At 39.4% G+C, this 12,729-nt stretch overlaps 1 long non-coding RNA gene across 1 annotated transcript in view; it reads left to right on the top strand.

Moving 5' to 3' along the window:
• The window catches only part of LOC148978393 (uncharacterized), a 76,477-nt gene extending 66,948 nt beyond the window's left edge, over window positions 1-9,529 (top strand). The window contains exons 4-5 of the long non-coding RNA XR_016169343.1: window positions 8,956-9,123; window positions 9,277-9,529. This is a non-coding gene — a long non-coding RNA (uncharacterized LOC148978393). The remainder of the gene's footprint in view (window positions 1-8,955; window positions 9,124-9,276) is intronic.
• Window positions 9,530-12,729: the final 3,200 nt, after the last annotated feature.

Below are 12,729 nucleotides of genomic sequence, written 5' to 3'. Positions count from 1 at the left end.
ATGGCCCTCTATCAGAATACAGAGTTTCAAGAAGATCAGAGCAACTCAAAATTTCGACCCGAAAAAAAAAAACGACAGTGTTACCCCTTTCGTTTTGTTTTTTTTGTGCGTGAAAAAATAAGTTTCTCCAATCTTCTTGAAACTCTGTATTCTGATAGAGGGCCATGGGACTTAGACCTGAGTGCCAAAATGGAGGCTCTAGACCCTTCCAGAGCTGAGATATTTATAGTGGCATAAATGCTACGTGAGGTCTCAATATCTCAGCTCTGGAAGGGTCTAGAGCCTCCATTTTTGGACTCAGGTCAAAGTCTCATGGCCCTCTATCAAAATCCAGAGTTTCAAGAAGATCAGAGCAACTCAAAATTTCGACCCGAAAAAAAAAATGACAGTGTTACCCCTTTCGTTTTTTTTTTTTTTTTTGTGCGAAAAAAAAAAAGTTTCTCCCATGTTCTTGAAACTCTGTATTCTGATAGAGGGCCATGGGACTTAGACCTGAGTGCAAAATGGAGGCTCTAGACCAGTGGTTCTCAAATTGGGGTCCGCGGACCCCTGGTGGTCCGTGAGCTAAAGCCAGGGGGTCCGCGAAATAATTTATAACAACCTAACGTTTTTCCCATGCTATAAGTCATGTTTTATTTATCATCTGAAAACATGCTATTTATTCCTAAGTAACTTATATAATGCATTTAACATCAAAGTAGACACTTAAAGTTTTCTATAGATAGATAATCTATGTCTGTGCGTCATGTAGACTATTCGCTGCTGTTGATTTTGCAGGACGTGCGCCAGAAAGGAGACAGATCGACGGCATGAATCCGCATCCGGTTGTTTTCTGTATTTTTAAAAGGCATGACATTTTGTAGTCATTTATAATGTAGCCTATACACAATTAAAAAATGGACACTTTACCGTTTCGGATGATGCACTCTTGTCTTATCTATGACCATAAATAAGAGTATTCCTGTTTCCACTGCTGAGGAAAAATTCCCACGTAATTGCGCGCCGGCGTCTCGCGTGCGCGCACAATAGTTGGTTCTAGCACTGCAAGATTTGACATTAGAAGTCTGATCATTATCAAAATAAAAGTGCATAGGGACAGGGCCGTACCCATTGAGGTTGCAAGGATGCACATCGCGATGATACTGACCTTCTCGTCTGAGCTGCTTCAGCAGACTAACAACGACAGCTCAATGTCAAAATGTTTGAGTCGGAGTGAACTCAAAGTTCTCTGCACGACTCGAATCCCCGCACGACGTTTCTGTCAACGGTCATAAAGTGCGAGATAAGATGTAGGTCTAAATTAACATTAAACAGCTGTTTTAGGTAAAAGTTTTAAAAAACGACTGAAACAGTCAGTTTGCAAAATATTAACCGAGCTCAACTTTAACAAAGGAAAAAGCAGGTCAAGAGAAACATACTGTGCCCATGAGATTAACATTATGGATTCATATATTTAACATATACTGTATGTTTTTTTTTTTTTATTTTTATTTTTTTTAGCTAATTACAGTAGCTCAAATTAACAATGCACACACCTATTAAACATAATGCCATTATCATTGTATTTATAGGCTTATGGGCTTTATTTGTGTGAAGAATAGGCCTAATCATTGAAACATTTCTCTTTAAGGCCATTCCTGTTTGGAATATGTGATAGTGTTTCGTGACATCTTGACAAAAAAAAAAAATATGCCACTGCCCACTGACATGCTTCTAAATCTATAGTTATCCAGTTGTGGGGCCTTAAAACACCTTAAAATGCACATGTGTAGATCAAGAACATCAAAAATTCCTAGCTGAGGGATCCTAAATGATTCCTAGCAAGATCACTTTTGGGACCTCAGTAGGCTATTTAGAAATTCCTGCCCTGGGTGGAGACCATTCATTTTGGGCAAAAATATTTCATTAGCCGCTCACACATTAACTTTGTGCTCAATAACGGTTATAAATATGAGGGGGGTCCTTGGAAATTTTTTTCTCCTGAAAGGGGTCCCTGACTCCAAAATGTTTGAGAACCCCTGCTCTAGACCCTTCCAGAGCTGAGATATTGAGATATTTATAATGGCATAAATGCTACGTGGGATCTCAATATATCAGCTCTGGAAGGGTCTAGAGCCTCCATTTTGCACTCAGGTCAAAGTCCAATTGCCCTCTATCAGAAGTCAGAGTTTCAAGAAGATCAGAGCAACTCAAAAATTCAACCCGAAAAAAAACAAAAAACGACAGTGTTACCCCTTTCGTTTTTTTTTTTTTTTTTGTGCAGCATTTATGCCACTATAAATATCCAGGGATGTGTTTTTTCCGGATTAATCCCGACCTGAAAATGTGACCTACGTGAATCATGCAGATCTGTAAAAAAAAAAAAAAAAGAAAAAAAAAAGAGGGGGACGGGTGTCGGCAGCCGGAGTGAAAAGGAGAGAATATGAGGACATAACCCATAACTGGCTGACGTGTGTACAGAAAGTTCCTTTCAAAGTATCAACAAGGACGTATTTGCGTTCAGCCAGAGAATGTCTAATTGGTTCAGCTTGTTCACCTGCTCAATTTCGTATCTCAGTCGCTCTCGCGCTGGTATCGTTGTCAGTTGACAACATCACAGTTAGGTCACCAGGGCTGGGCGATATATCGATATATTTCAAATTTGCGCTATGATCCTTGCTCCAAGCAAGCTGCTGCCTGCTTTTGTAGAAATATGTAGCAGCTATATTGTGCATTCAGTCAGTTGCAGTCCTGACACCTCAACAGCATTAGTGTACAACGCGACAAATACTCGCAATATTAACGGAGAGGAACTGCTACATCAGTTCAGCGAGTTCACAAAAGTTAATTTGCATGTGCTTTAAAGCCTTGCCGGTTAAACATGTCATTCACTGCTGATGCGCTGTTCTGAGCACGAACACCCGACGTGCACATGCACTAAAAGCTTGTCTAACAGCGCCTGGTTGCTGGACTAAGTTATCTTTCGTGTATTATTTAGCTAATACTCTCAAATACACACAAGGCTCACATAAGAACATTTGGTTATGTCTAAACTCAGTGGCGCAAAAAGTGGGTATGCGCTATAGGGGCGCAGCACAACGGGGGTGCGAAAGCGATGGTAAAAAAAAAAAAATTATATATATTGGCTATATTGTATTTCTATATGTAGCTGCCGTTGTGCGTTTCTAAATCATTTCTGCATTCCTTCAATGTTATATAAAATTTTAGAGGACTAACAGCTAGGCTAGAGTAGGCGCCCTCATGGAGAAGGGGGGCGGGTAATATCGCGAGCGGGCGGGGGCGCCGTGAGCGCTGAGCGAGCAGGTACAAGTAGTGAGTTGTCGTCGAAAAAGATGGATAAAACAAAATGCTGTGGGGCTAAAAATAGAAAAAGAAAGAGAGAAAAGGAGATGGCATGTCAATTGATGCGACAGCAGCTAAATAACTGCATGCATTGCTGAAAGCCAACAGGTAGGATTTAAAATGTGACATCCAGGCATGTAGGCTATCTATATCTCTGTGGCCATCGGGACTACCGGGAGATTCCCGCTGGGCCGACGTGCTTTTCAGCCAATTTCATCCTTTTTTAATTTATTTGTCTTAACGGCCCACAAAACTCATACATCGGCGGCCCATTTGTTTGTTTTTTGCTTAATTGGCGGCGCTGTGCTGGTGTAATGCATTGGTCAAAAAAAGTCAGCTTTAGTTTTTTTTTTTCTGACACACTGGCCCATGAAACATGTCATTATGCGCTTATATCTTTCAAGTATAGAAATGAGTGCAAAACTAATTATGAAAGTTTCCTTTATTTTTCTGTGTATTTGTTTTACAATAGCCTTTATGGCTATTACTATCATGGGATTAATATTATAACTATTATTATGTGGTAGTGTAATGTAGACAGACACTCAGTAAAAGAGGTTCAAATTTTTCTTTGTTTAAATTGCACCCTGAATATGGGTTGGAGCTTTTAATTTTGAACTCTCAAAGTGCACCAGACTGCTGAATTTAACATTACAGAACACAAAATTTTCTTACGGGGGAGCATGCCCCCGAACCCCCCTAGAGAAACAGAGGTCCATCTACCACAGTTTTACCAAAAATCCTGTGAGAAACACTGGTATTGCTGTTCCAATGGAACTTATAGTTTTCTTAGGGGGGTTCATCAAGGTGGAGTAGGTATAGTTTAATTGTGTTAATAAACGACAATTTTGCACTTATTTTTTTCTGTTAGCTCTTTTTTTCTTACTACTCACTTATTACACACACTTACATTACATTTATTTTTCCTTTTTTTTTTGGGGGGGGGGGGGGGGCGCTAAAATTGTTGCTGCATACCCCTCTGAAACTGGGTAGTTGCGCCCCTGTCTAAACTAAAAGCAAACCGAGAAAATTGAGAGAAATCTGCTTGTCAAATGCTCCGTGTATATTAGACGTGTCGCGTACTGGTCTTAAAGTGACAGTAGTCCTAATAATAAAAATGCAGCCGCTTGTTCTTAAATGGATAGTTGACCCCAAAATAAAAATTCTGTCATTATTTATTCACTGTAATGTTGTTCCAAACCTGTATTAATTTATTTCTTGTGCTGAACAAAAAAGAAGATATTTTGAAGAATGTGGGTGACCAGACAGTTGCTGGTCCCCATTGACTTCCATAGGGAAAAATTTACTATAGAAATCACTGGGGTATACATCAACTGTTTGGTTACCCACATTCTTCCAAATAACTTAAACAGAAGAAAGAAACTTATTCAGGTTTAAAACAACTTGAATGATGACAATTACAATTTTTGGGAGAACTATCTATTTAATGTTAATTAAACAACAAAACACAAAGGAAATCACTCACTGCTCTTGACTGAGAACTTTAATAGTAGCTTTAATAATAATCAATGTATAATTTATATAGTGAAGACTATATTTGACTTTGATTGAACATTTACTCTCGCTTTGCGGAAAAGATATTGGGATATCGATCGGGTGGGGGTGGTCGGGCTCCGTATATTTTCCTGCTTTTTTGTCCTTAGCCAATCACATGCCTGAAATATCTCAATATCTCAGCTCTGGAAGGGTCTAGAGCCTCCATTTTTGCACTCAGGTCTAAGTCCCATGGCCCTCTATCAGAATCCAGAGTTTCAAGAAGATTGGAGAAACTTATTTTTTCGCGCACAAAAAAAACAAAAAAAAAACGAAAGGGGTAGTAACACTGTCGTTTTTTTTTTTTTTTTTTTTTTCGGGTTGAAATTTTGACTTGCTCTGATCTTCTTGAAACTGTGGATTCTGATAGAGGGCCATGGGACTTTGACCTGAGTGCAAAAGTGGAGGCTCTAGACCCTTCCAGAGCTGAGATATTGAGACCTCACGTAGCATTTATGTCACTATAAATATCTCAATATCTCAGCACTGGAAGGGTCTAGATGCCACTATAAATATCTCAATAGATCAGCTCTGGAAGGGTCTAGAGCCTCCATTTTTGCACTCAGGTCTAAGTCCCATGGCCCTCTATCAGAATCCAGAGTTTCAAGAAGATTGGAGAAACTTATTTTTTCACGCACAAAAAAAATACGAAAGGGGTAACACTGTCGTTTTTTTTTTTTTTTTTTTTTTTTCGGGTCGAAATTTTGAGTTTCTCTGATCTTCTTGAAACTCTGGATTCTGATAGAGGGCCATGGGACTTTGACCTGAGAGCAAAAATGGAGGCTCTAGACCTTTCCAGAGCTGAGATATTGAGACCTCAAGTAGCATTTATGCCACTATAAATATCTCAATATCTCAGCTCTGGAAGGGTCTAGATGCCACTATAAATATCTCAATATCTCAGCACTGGAAGGGTCTAGATGCCACTATAAATATCTCAATATATCAGCTCTGGAAGGGTCTAGAGCCTCCATTTTTGTACTCAGGTCAAAGTCTCATGGCCCTCTATCAGAATCCAGAGTTTCAAGAAGATTGGAGAAACTTTTTTTTTTTCGCGCACAAAAAAAAAAAAAACGGAAGGGGTAACACTGTCGTTTTTTTTTTTTTTGGGGGTCGAAATTTTGAGTTTCTCTGATCTTCTTGAAACTCTGGATTCTGATAGAGGGCCATGGGACTTAGACCTGAGTGTGAAAATGGAGGCTCTAGACCCTTCCAGAGCTGAGATATTGAGACCTCACGTAGCATTTATGCCACTATAAATATCTCAATATCTCAGCTCTGGAAGGGTCTAGATGCCACTATAAATATCTCAATATATCAGCTCTGGAAGGGTCTAGAGCCTCCATTTTTGTACTCAGGTCTAAGTCCCATGGCCCTCTATCAGAATCCAGAGTTTCAAGAAGATTGGAGAAACTTATTTTCTCGCGCACAAAAAAAACCCGAAAGGGGTAACACTGTCATTTTTTTTTTTTTGGGGGTCGAAATTTTGAGTTGCTCTGATCTTCTTGAAACTCCGGATTCTGATAGAGGGCCATGAGACTTTGACCTGAGTGCAAAAATGGAGGCTCTAGACCCTTCCAGAGCTGAGACATTGAGATCCCACGTAGCATTTATGCCATTATAAATATCTCAATATATCAGCTCTGGAAGGGTCTAGAGCCTCCATTTTTGTACTCAGGTCTAAGTCCCATGGCCCTCTATCAGAATCCAGAGTTTCAAGAAGATTGGAGAAACTTATTTTTTCGCGCACAAAAAAAAAAAACAAACAAAAGGGGTAACACTGTCGCTTTTTTTTTCGGGTCGAAATTTTGAGTTGCTCTGATCTTCCTGAAACTCTGGATTCTGATAGAGGGCCATGGGACTTTGACCTGAGTGCAAAAAATGGAGGCTCTAGACCCTTCCAGAGCTGAGATATTGAGACCTCACGTAGCATTTATGCCACTATAAATATCTCAATATCTCAGCTCTGGAAGGGTCTAGATGCCACTATAAATATCTCAATATCTCAGCACTGGAAGGGTCTAGATGCCAGTACAAATATCTCAATATATCAGCTCTGGAAGGGTCTAGAGCCTCCATTTTTGCACTCAGGTCTAAGTCCCATGGCCCTCTATCAGAATCCAGAGTTTCAAGAAGATTGGAGAAACTTATTTTTTCGCGAAATTTTGAGTTGCTCTGATCTTCTTGAAACTCTGGATTCTGATAGAGGGCCATGGGACTTTGACCTGAGTGCAAAAAATGGAGGCTCTAGACCCTTCCAGAGCTGAGATATTGAGACCTCACGTAGCATTTATGCCACTATAAATATCTCAATATCTCAGCTCTGGAAGGGTCTAGATGCCACTATAAATATCTCAATATCTCAGCAATGGAAGGGTCTAGATGCCACTATAAATATCTCAATATATCAGCTCTGGAAGGGTCTAGAGCCTCCATTTTTGTACTCAGGTCTAAGTCCCATGGCCCTCTATCAGAATCCAGAGTTTCAAGAAGATTGGAGAAACTTATTTTGTCGCGCACAAAAAAAAACGAAAGGGGTAGTAACACTGTCGTTTTTTTTTTCGGGTCGAAATTTTGAGTTTCTCTGATCTTCTTGAAACTCTGGATTCTGATAGAGGGCCATGGGACTTAGACCTGAGTGCGAAAATGGAGGCTCTAGACCCTTCCAGAGCTGAGATATTGAGACCTCACGTAGCATTTATGTCACTTTAAATATCTCAATATCTCAGCACTGGAAGGGTCTAGATGCCACTATAAATATCTCAATATATCAGCTCTGGAAGGGTCTAGAGCCTCCATTTTTGTACTCAGGTCTAAGTCCCATGGCCCTCTATCAGAATCCAGAGTTTCAAGAAGATTGGAGAAACTTATTTTCTCGCGCACAAAAAAAACCGAAAGGGGTAACACTGTCGTTTTTTTTTTTTCGGGTCGAAATTTTGAGTTGCTCTGATATTCTTGAAACTCCGGATTCTGATAGAGGGCCATGAGACTTTGACCTGAGTGCAAAAATGGAGGCTCTAGACCCTTCCAGAGCTGAGATATTGAGATCCCACGTAGCATTTATGCCATTATAAATATCTCAATATCTCAGCTTTGGAAGGGTCTAGAGCCTCAATTTTTGTACTCAGGTCTAAGTCACATGGCCCTCTATCAGAATCCAGAGTTTCAAGAAGATTGGAGAAACTTATTTTTTCGCGTACAAAAAACAAAAAAACAAAAGGGGTAACACTGTCGCTTTTTTTTCGGGTCGAAATTTTGAGTTGCTCTGATCTTCTTGAAACTCTGGATTCTGATAGAGGGCCATGGGACTTTGACCTGAGTGCAAAAAATGGAGGCTCTAGACACTTCCAGAGCTGAGATATTGAGACCTCACGCAGAATTTATGCCACTATAAATATCTCAATATCTCAGCTCTGGAAGGGTCTAGATGCCACTACAAATATCTCAATATATCAGCTCTGGAAGGGTCTAGAGCCTCCATTTTTGCACTCAGGTCTAAGTCCCATGGCCCTCTATCAGAATCCAGAGTTTCAAGAAGATTGGAGAAACTTATTTTCTCGCGCACAAAAAAACGAAAGGGGTAACACTGTCGTTTTTTTTTTTTTTTTTTTCGGGTCGAAATTTTGAGTTGCTCTGATCTTCTTGAAACTCTGGATTCTGATAGAGGGCCATGAGACTTTGACTTGAGTGCAAAAATGGAGGCTCTAGACCCTTCCAGAGCTGAGATATTGAGATCCCACATAGCATTTATGCCATTACAAATATCTCAATATCTCAGCTCTGGAAGGGTCTAGAGCCTCCGTTTTTGCACTCAGGTCTAAGTCTCATGGCCCACTATCAGAATGCATGAAGAATGTTGTAGCTGTCGATTGTGATGCAGGACATTTGTGAAAGAGATTGGCTTAGAGGAAAAAGTGACAGGACAGCAAGCTTCCAAAAAATGTGAGAATTTAAAACAAAAATACAAGGTATATGATGTTAATTTTAAACTAATTTCCAATTGCTTAATGAATGTATCAACTAGCCGGTTGTTTTTCTGTGTGTTTGTCCCTGAGCCAGTTTTTGGAGTCCTCAATTCCTGACACACACAGACCAGGGTGAGGTCAGCAACACTGGCAGTACTATAGAGACATGCAGAAGGTTTTGGGTGCCCGGCCTGCGATGGACCCCCCTTTGGTGTTGGCATCATTCCAACCAGAAGCAGAGGATCCCATGACAATCCTCATGGTGAGGCTAATCATTTACATATTTCAGCACTTTCATGAATCCCACTAACATCAGATTCGTAAACATTCTTTTTAAATTTCTTGAGGAGATATTTGTTGAAAGTTTCTAAAAAGTAACATTTGCCTTGTTTTTTTTTTTTTTGTTTTTTTTTAGGATATTGTGGAGCCCCCACCTCAGAGGCATCCTGGTCACCTGACACAGGAACCAGTAGAATACTAACCAGTACCCCAGCAGCAGCGAGTGCCATCACATCTAGGAGGAGCTCCAATCCTATTATGGAGTTCCTGATTGAGGAGGCCCTTCAGGAGCAAAGGCGCCATGAAGAGAGTGAGGCGAAGACAGTGGTTTTTAGACCTCTTTGAAAGAATGATTAATAAGATGTGAAAATAATTACCTGTTAAATTGCACAACTGTTTACATACTCAAATGTAAACTCTAAAAACAAATATATTTAATATGTAAACAGTTGTGCAATTGAACAGGTCATTTTTAGAACAATAATACATACTCAAATGTAAACTCTAAAAACAAATATATTTAATATGTATTATTGTTCTAAAAATGACCTGTTCAATTGCACAACTGTTTACATAGGCCCGATTAATTTCATATATTGTTTTAAGAGTTTATATAATTAATATTTGAATATGTATTATTGCTATATTTACATGTTGTAATATTTATTGCTGTTGAGCAACAAATGTGGTTCTTATTAAAATGCTTTTCTAGATGTGTATTTATTTTACAGTAATACGAAGCATAGTCACCATATGTAGTGTGTTTTAAAAGATATATTGCAAACAATTGTAGAAATCCCACTACACCCCACTCCACTCCTGGAACTAATTTTTTTACCAAGGTAAGAACATGCCTAAAAACTTCCTTTCTTAGTTCTCAGGCTATTGTTGTTAAAAAAAAGTGAAATAAAAAATGTAACAATAAGATTTATACAAAAATACAAACACATGAATGCCAATGGTTTATAAATTGGGGCAAGACAGTAGAAGAACAATAGAAGAACAATATTAAAATACTATGAAATTCTTAAATATATTACACAATTATCATGAAAATCAACAGTGCAACATGTATTTTCATGTGGCCTGCACATCCCCGGAAACTTGGGAAGCCAGTGTGTCTCGTGCAGCATTCCCTGAGGCTTCGTTGAATGCCATTGGTTCATGGGGAGGATGGGGGTCAAGATCGTCCGTGGCAATATCCTCGTCAGGATCCAGTGTGTCGCCATTGACCAAACACACATTGTGTAAGAATGCACATGAATGCATTGTGTAAGAATGCACATGGTCTAGAGCCTCCATTTTTGCACTCAGGTCAAAGTCTCGTGGCCCTCTATCATAATCCAGAGTTTTGAGAAGATTGGAGAAACTTAATTTTCGGCCGAAAACGAAAAAAAACGAAAGGGGTAACACTGTCGTTTTTTTTTCGGGTCGAAATTTTGAATTTCGATATCTCAGCTCTAGAAGGGTCTAGAGCCTCCATTTTTGCACTCAGGTCAAAGTCTCGTGGCCCTCTATCAGAATTCAGAGTTTTGAGAAGATTGGAGAAACTTAATTTTTCGTCTGAAAACGAAAAAAAATGAAAGGGGTAACACTGTCGTTTTTTTTTCGGGTCGAAATTTTGAATTTCAATATCTCAGCTCTGAAAGGGTCTAGAGCCTCCATTTTTGCACTCAGGTCAAAGTCTCACAGCCCTCTATCATAATCCAGAGTTTTGAGAAGATTGGAGAAACTTAATTTTTCGGCCGAAAACGAAAAATAACGAAAGGGGTAACACTGTCGTTTTTTTTTTTCAGGTCGAAATTTTTAATTTCAATATCTCAGCTCTGGAAGGGTCTAGAGCCTCCATTTTTGCACTCAGGTCAAAGTCTCGTGGCCCTCTACCATAATCCAGAGTTTTGAGAAGATTGGAGAAACTTAATTTTTCGGCTGAAAACGAAAAAAAACGAAAGGGGTAACACTGTCGTTTTTTTTTCGAGTCGAAATTTGAGGTTCAATATCTCAGCTCTGGAAGGGTCTAGAGCCTCCATTTTTGCACTCAGGTGAAAGTCTCATGGCCCTCTATCAGAATCCAGAGTTTTGAGAAGATTGGAGAAACTTAATTTTTCGGCCGAAAACGAAAAAAAACGAAAGGGGTAACACTGTCGTTTTTTTTTTCGGGTCGAAATTTTGAGGTTCGATATCTCAGCTCTGGAAGGGTCTAGAGCCTCCATTTTTGCACTCAAGTCAAAGTCTCACAGCCCTCTAACATAATCCAGAGTTTTGAGAAGATTGGAGAAACTGAATTTTTCGGCTGAAAACGAAAAAAAACGAAAGGGGTAACACTGTCGTTTTTTTTTCGGGGCGAAATTTTGAATTTCAATATCTCAGCTGTGGAAGGGTCTAGAGCCTCCATTTTTGCACTCAGGTCAAAGTCTCGTGGCCCTCTATCATAATCCAGAGTTTTGAGAAGATTGGAGAAACTTAATTTTTCGGCTGAAAACGAAAAAAAACGAAAGGGGTAACACTGTCGTTTTTTTTTTCGGGTCGAAATTTTGAGGTTCGATATCTCAACTCTGGAAGGGTCTAGAGCCTCCATTTTTGCACTCAAGTCAAAGTCTCACAACCCTCTATCATAATCCAGAGTTTTGAGAAGATTGGAGAAACTTAAATTTTAGCCCGAAAACGAAAAAAAATGAAAGGGGTAACACTGTCATTTTTTTTTTCGGGTCGAAATTTTGAATTTTGATATCTCAGCTCTGGAAGAGTCTAGAGCCTCCATTTTTGCACTCAGGTGAAAGTCTCATGGCCCTCTATCAGAATCCAGAGTTTTGAGAAGATTGGAGAAACTTAATTTTTCGCCCAAAAATGAAAAAAACGTAAGGGGTAACACTGTCGTTTTTTTTCGGGTCAAAATTTTGAGTTTCGATATCTCAGCTCTGGAAGGGTCTAGAGCCTCCATTTTTGCACTCAGGTCAAAGTCTCACAGCCCTCTATCATAATCCAGAGTTTTGAGAAGATTGGAGAAACTTAATTTTTTGCCCAAAATGAAAAAAACGTAAGGGGTAACACTGTCGTTTTTTTTCGGGTCAAAATTTTGAGTTTCGATATCTCAGCTCTGGAAGGGTCTAGAGCCTCCATTTTTGCACTCAGGTCAAAGTCTCGTGGCCCTCTATCAGAATCCAGAGTTTTGAGAAGATTGGAGAAACTTAATTTTTCGCCCGAAAACGAAAAAAACGTAAGGGGTAACACTGTCGTTTTTTTTTCGGGTCAAAATTTTGAGTTTCGATATCACAGCTCTGGAAGGGTCTAGAGCCTCCATTTTTGCACTCAGGTCAAAGTCTCACAGCCCTCTATCATAATCCAGAGTTTTGAGAAGATTGGAGAAACTTAATTTTTCGCCCAAAAATGAAAAAAACGTAAGGGGTAACACTGTCGTTTTTTTTTCGGGTCGAAATTTTGAGGTTCGATATCTCAGCTCTGGAAGGGTCTAGAGCCTCCATTTTTGCACTCAGGTCAAAGTCTCACAGCCCTCTATCATAATCCAGAGTTTTGAGAAGATTGGAGAAACTTAATTTTTCGCCCAAAAATGAAAAAAACGTAAGGGGTA

Source organism: Pimephales promelas, chromosome 7 (genome assembly GCF_988280905.1).
Source record: "Pimephales promelas chromosome 7, fPimPro1.hap1.1, whole genome shotgun sequence".
In the NCBI taxonomy this organism is placed as follows: Eukaryota; Metazoa; Chordata; class Actinopteri; order Cypriniformes; family Leuciscidae; genus Pimephales; species Pimephales promelas.
The sequence above is the reverse complement of the archived record's forward strand: the minus strand, read 5'-3'. Positions and strand labels throughout refer to the sequence as shown.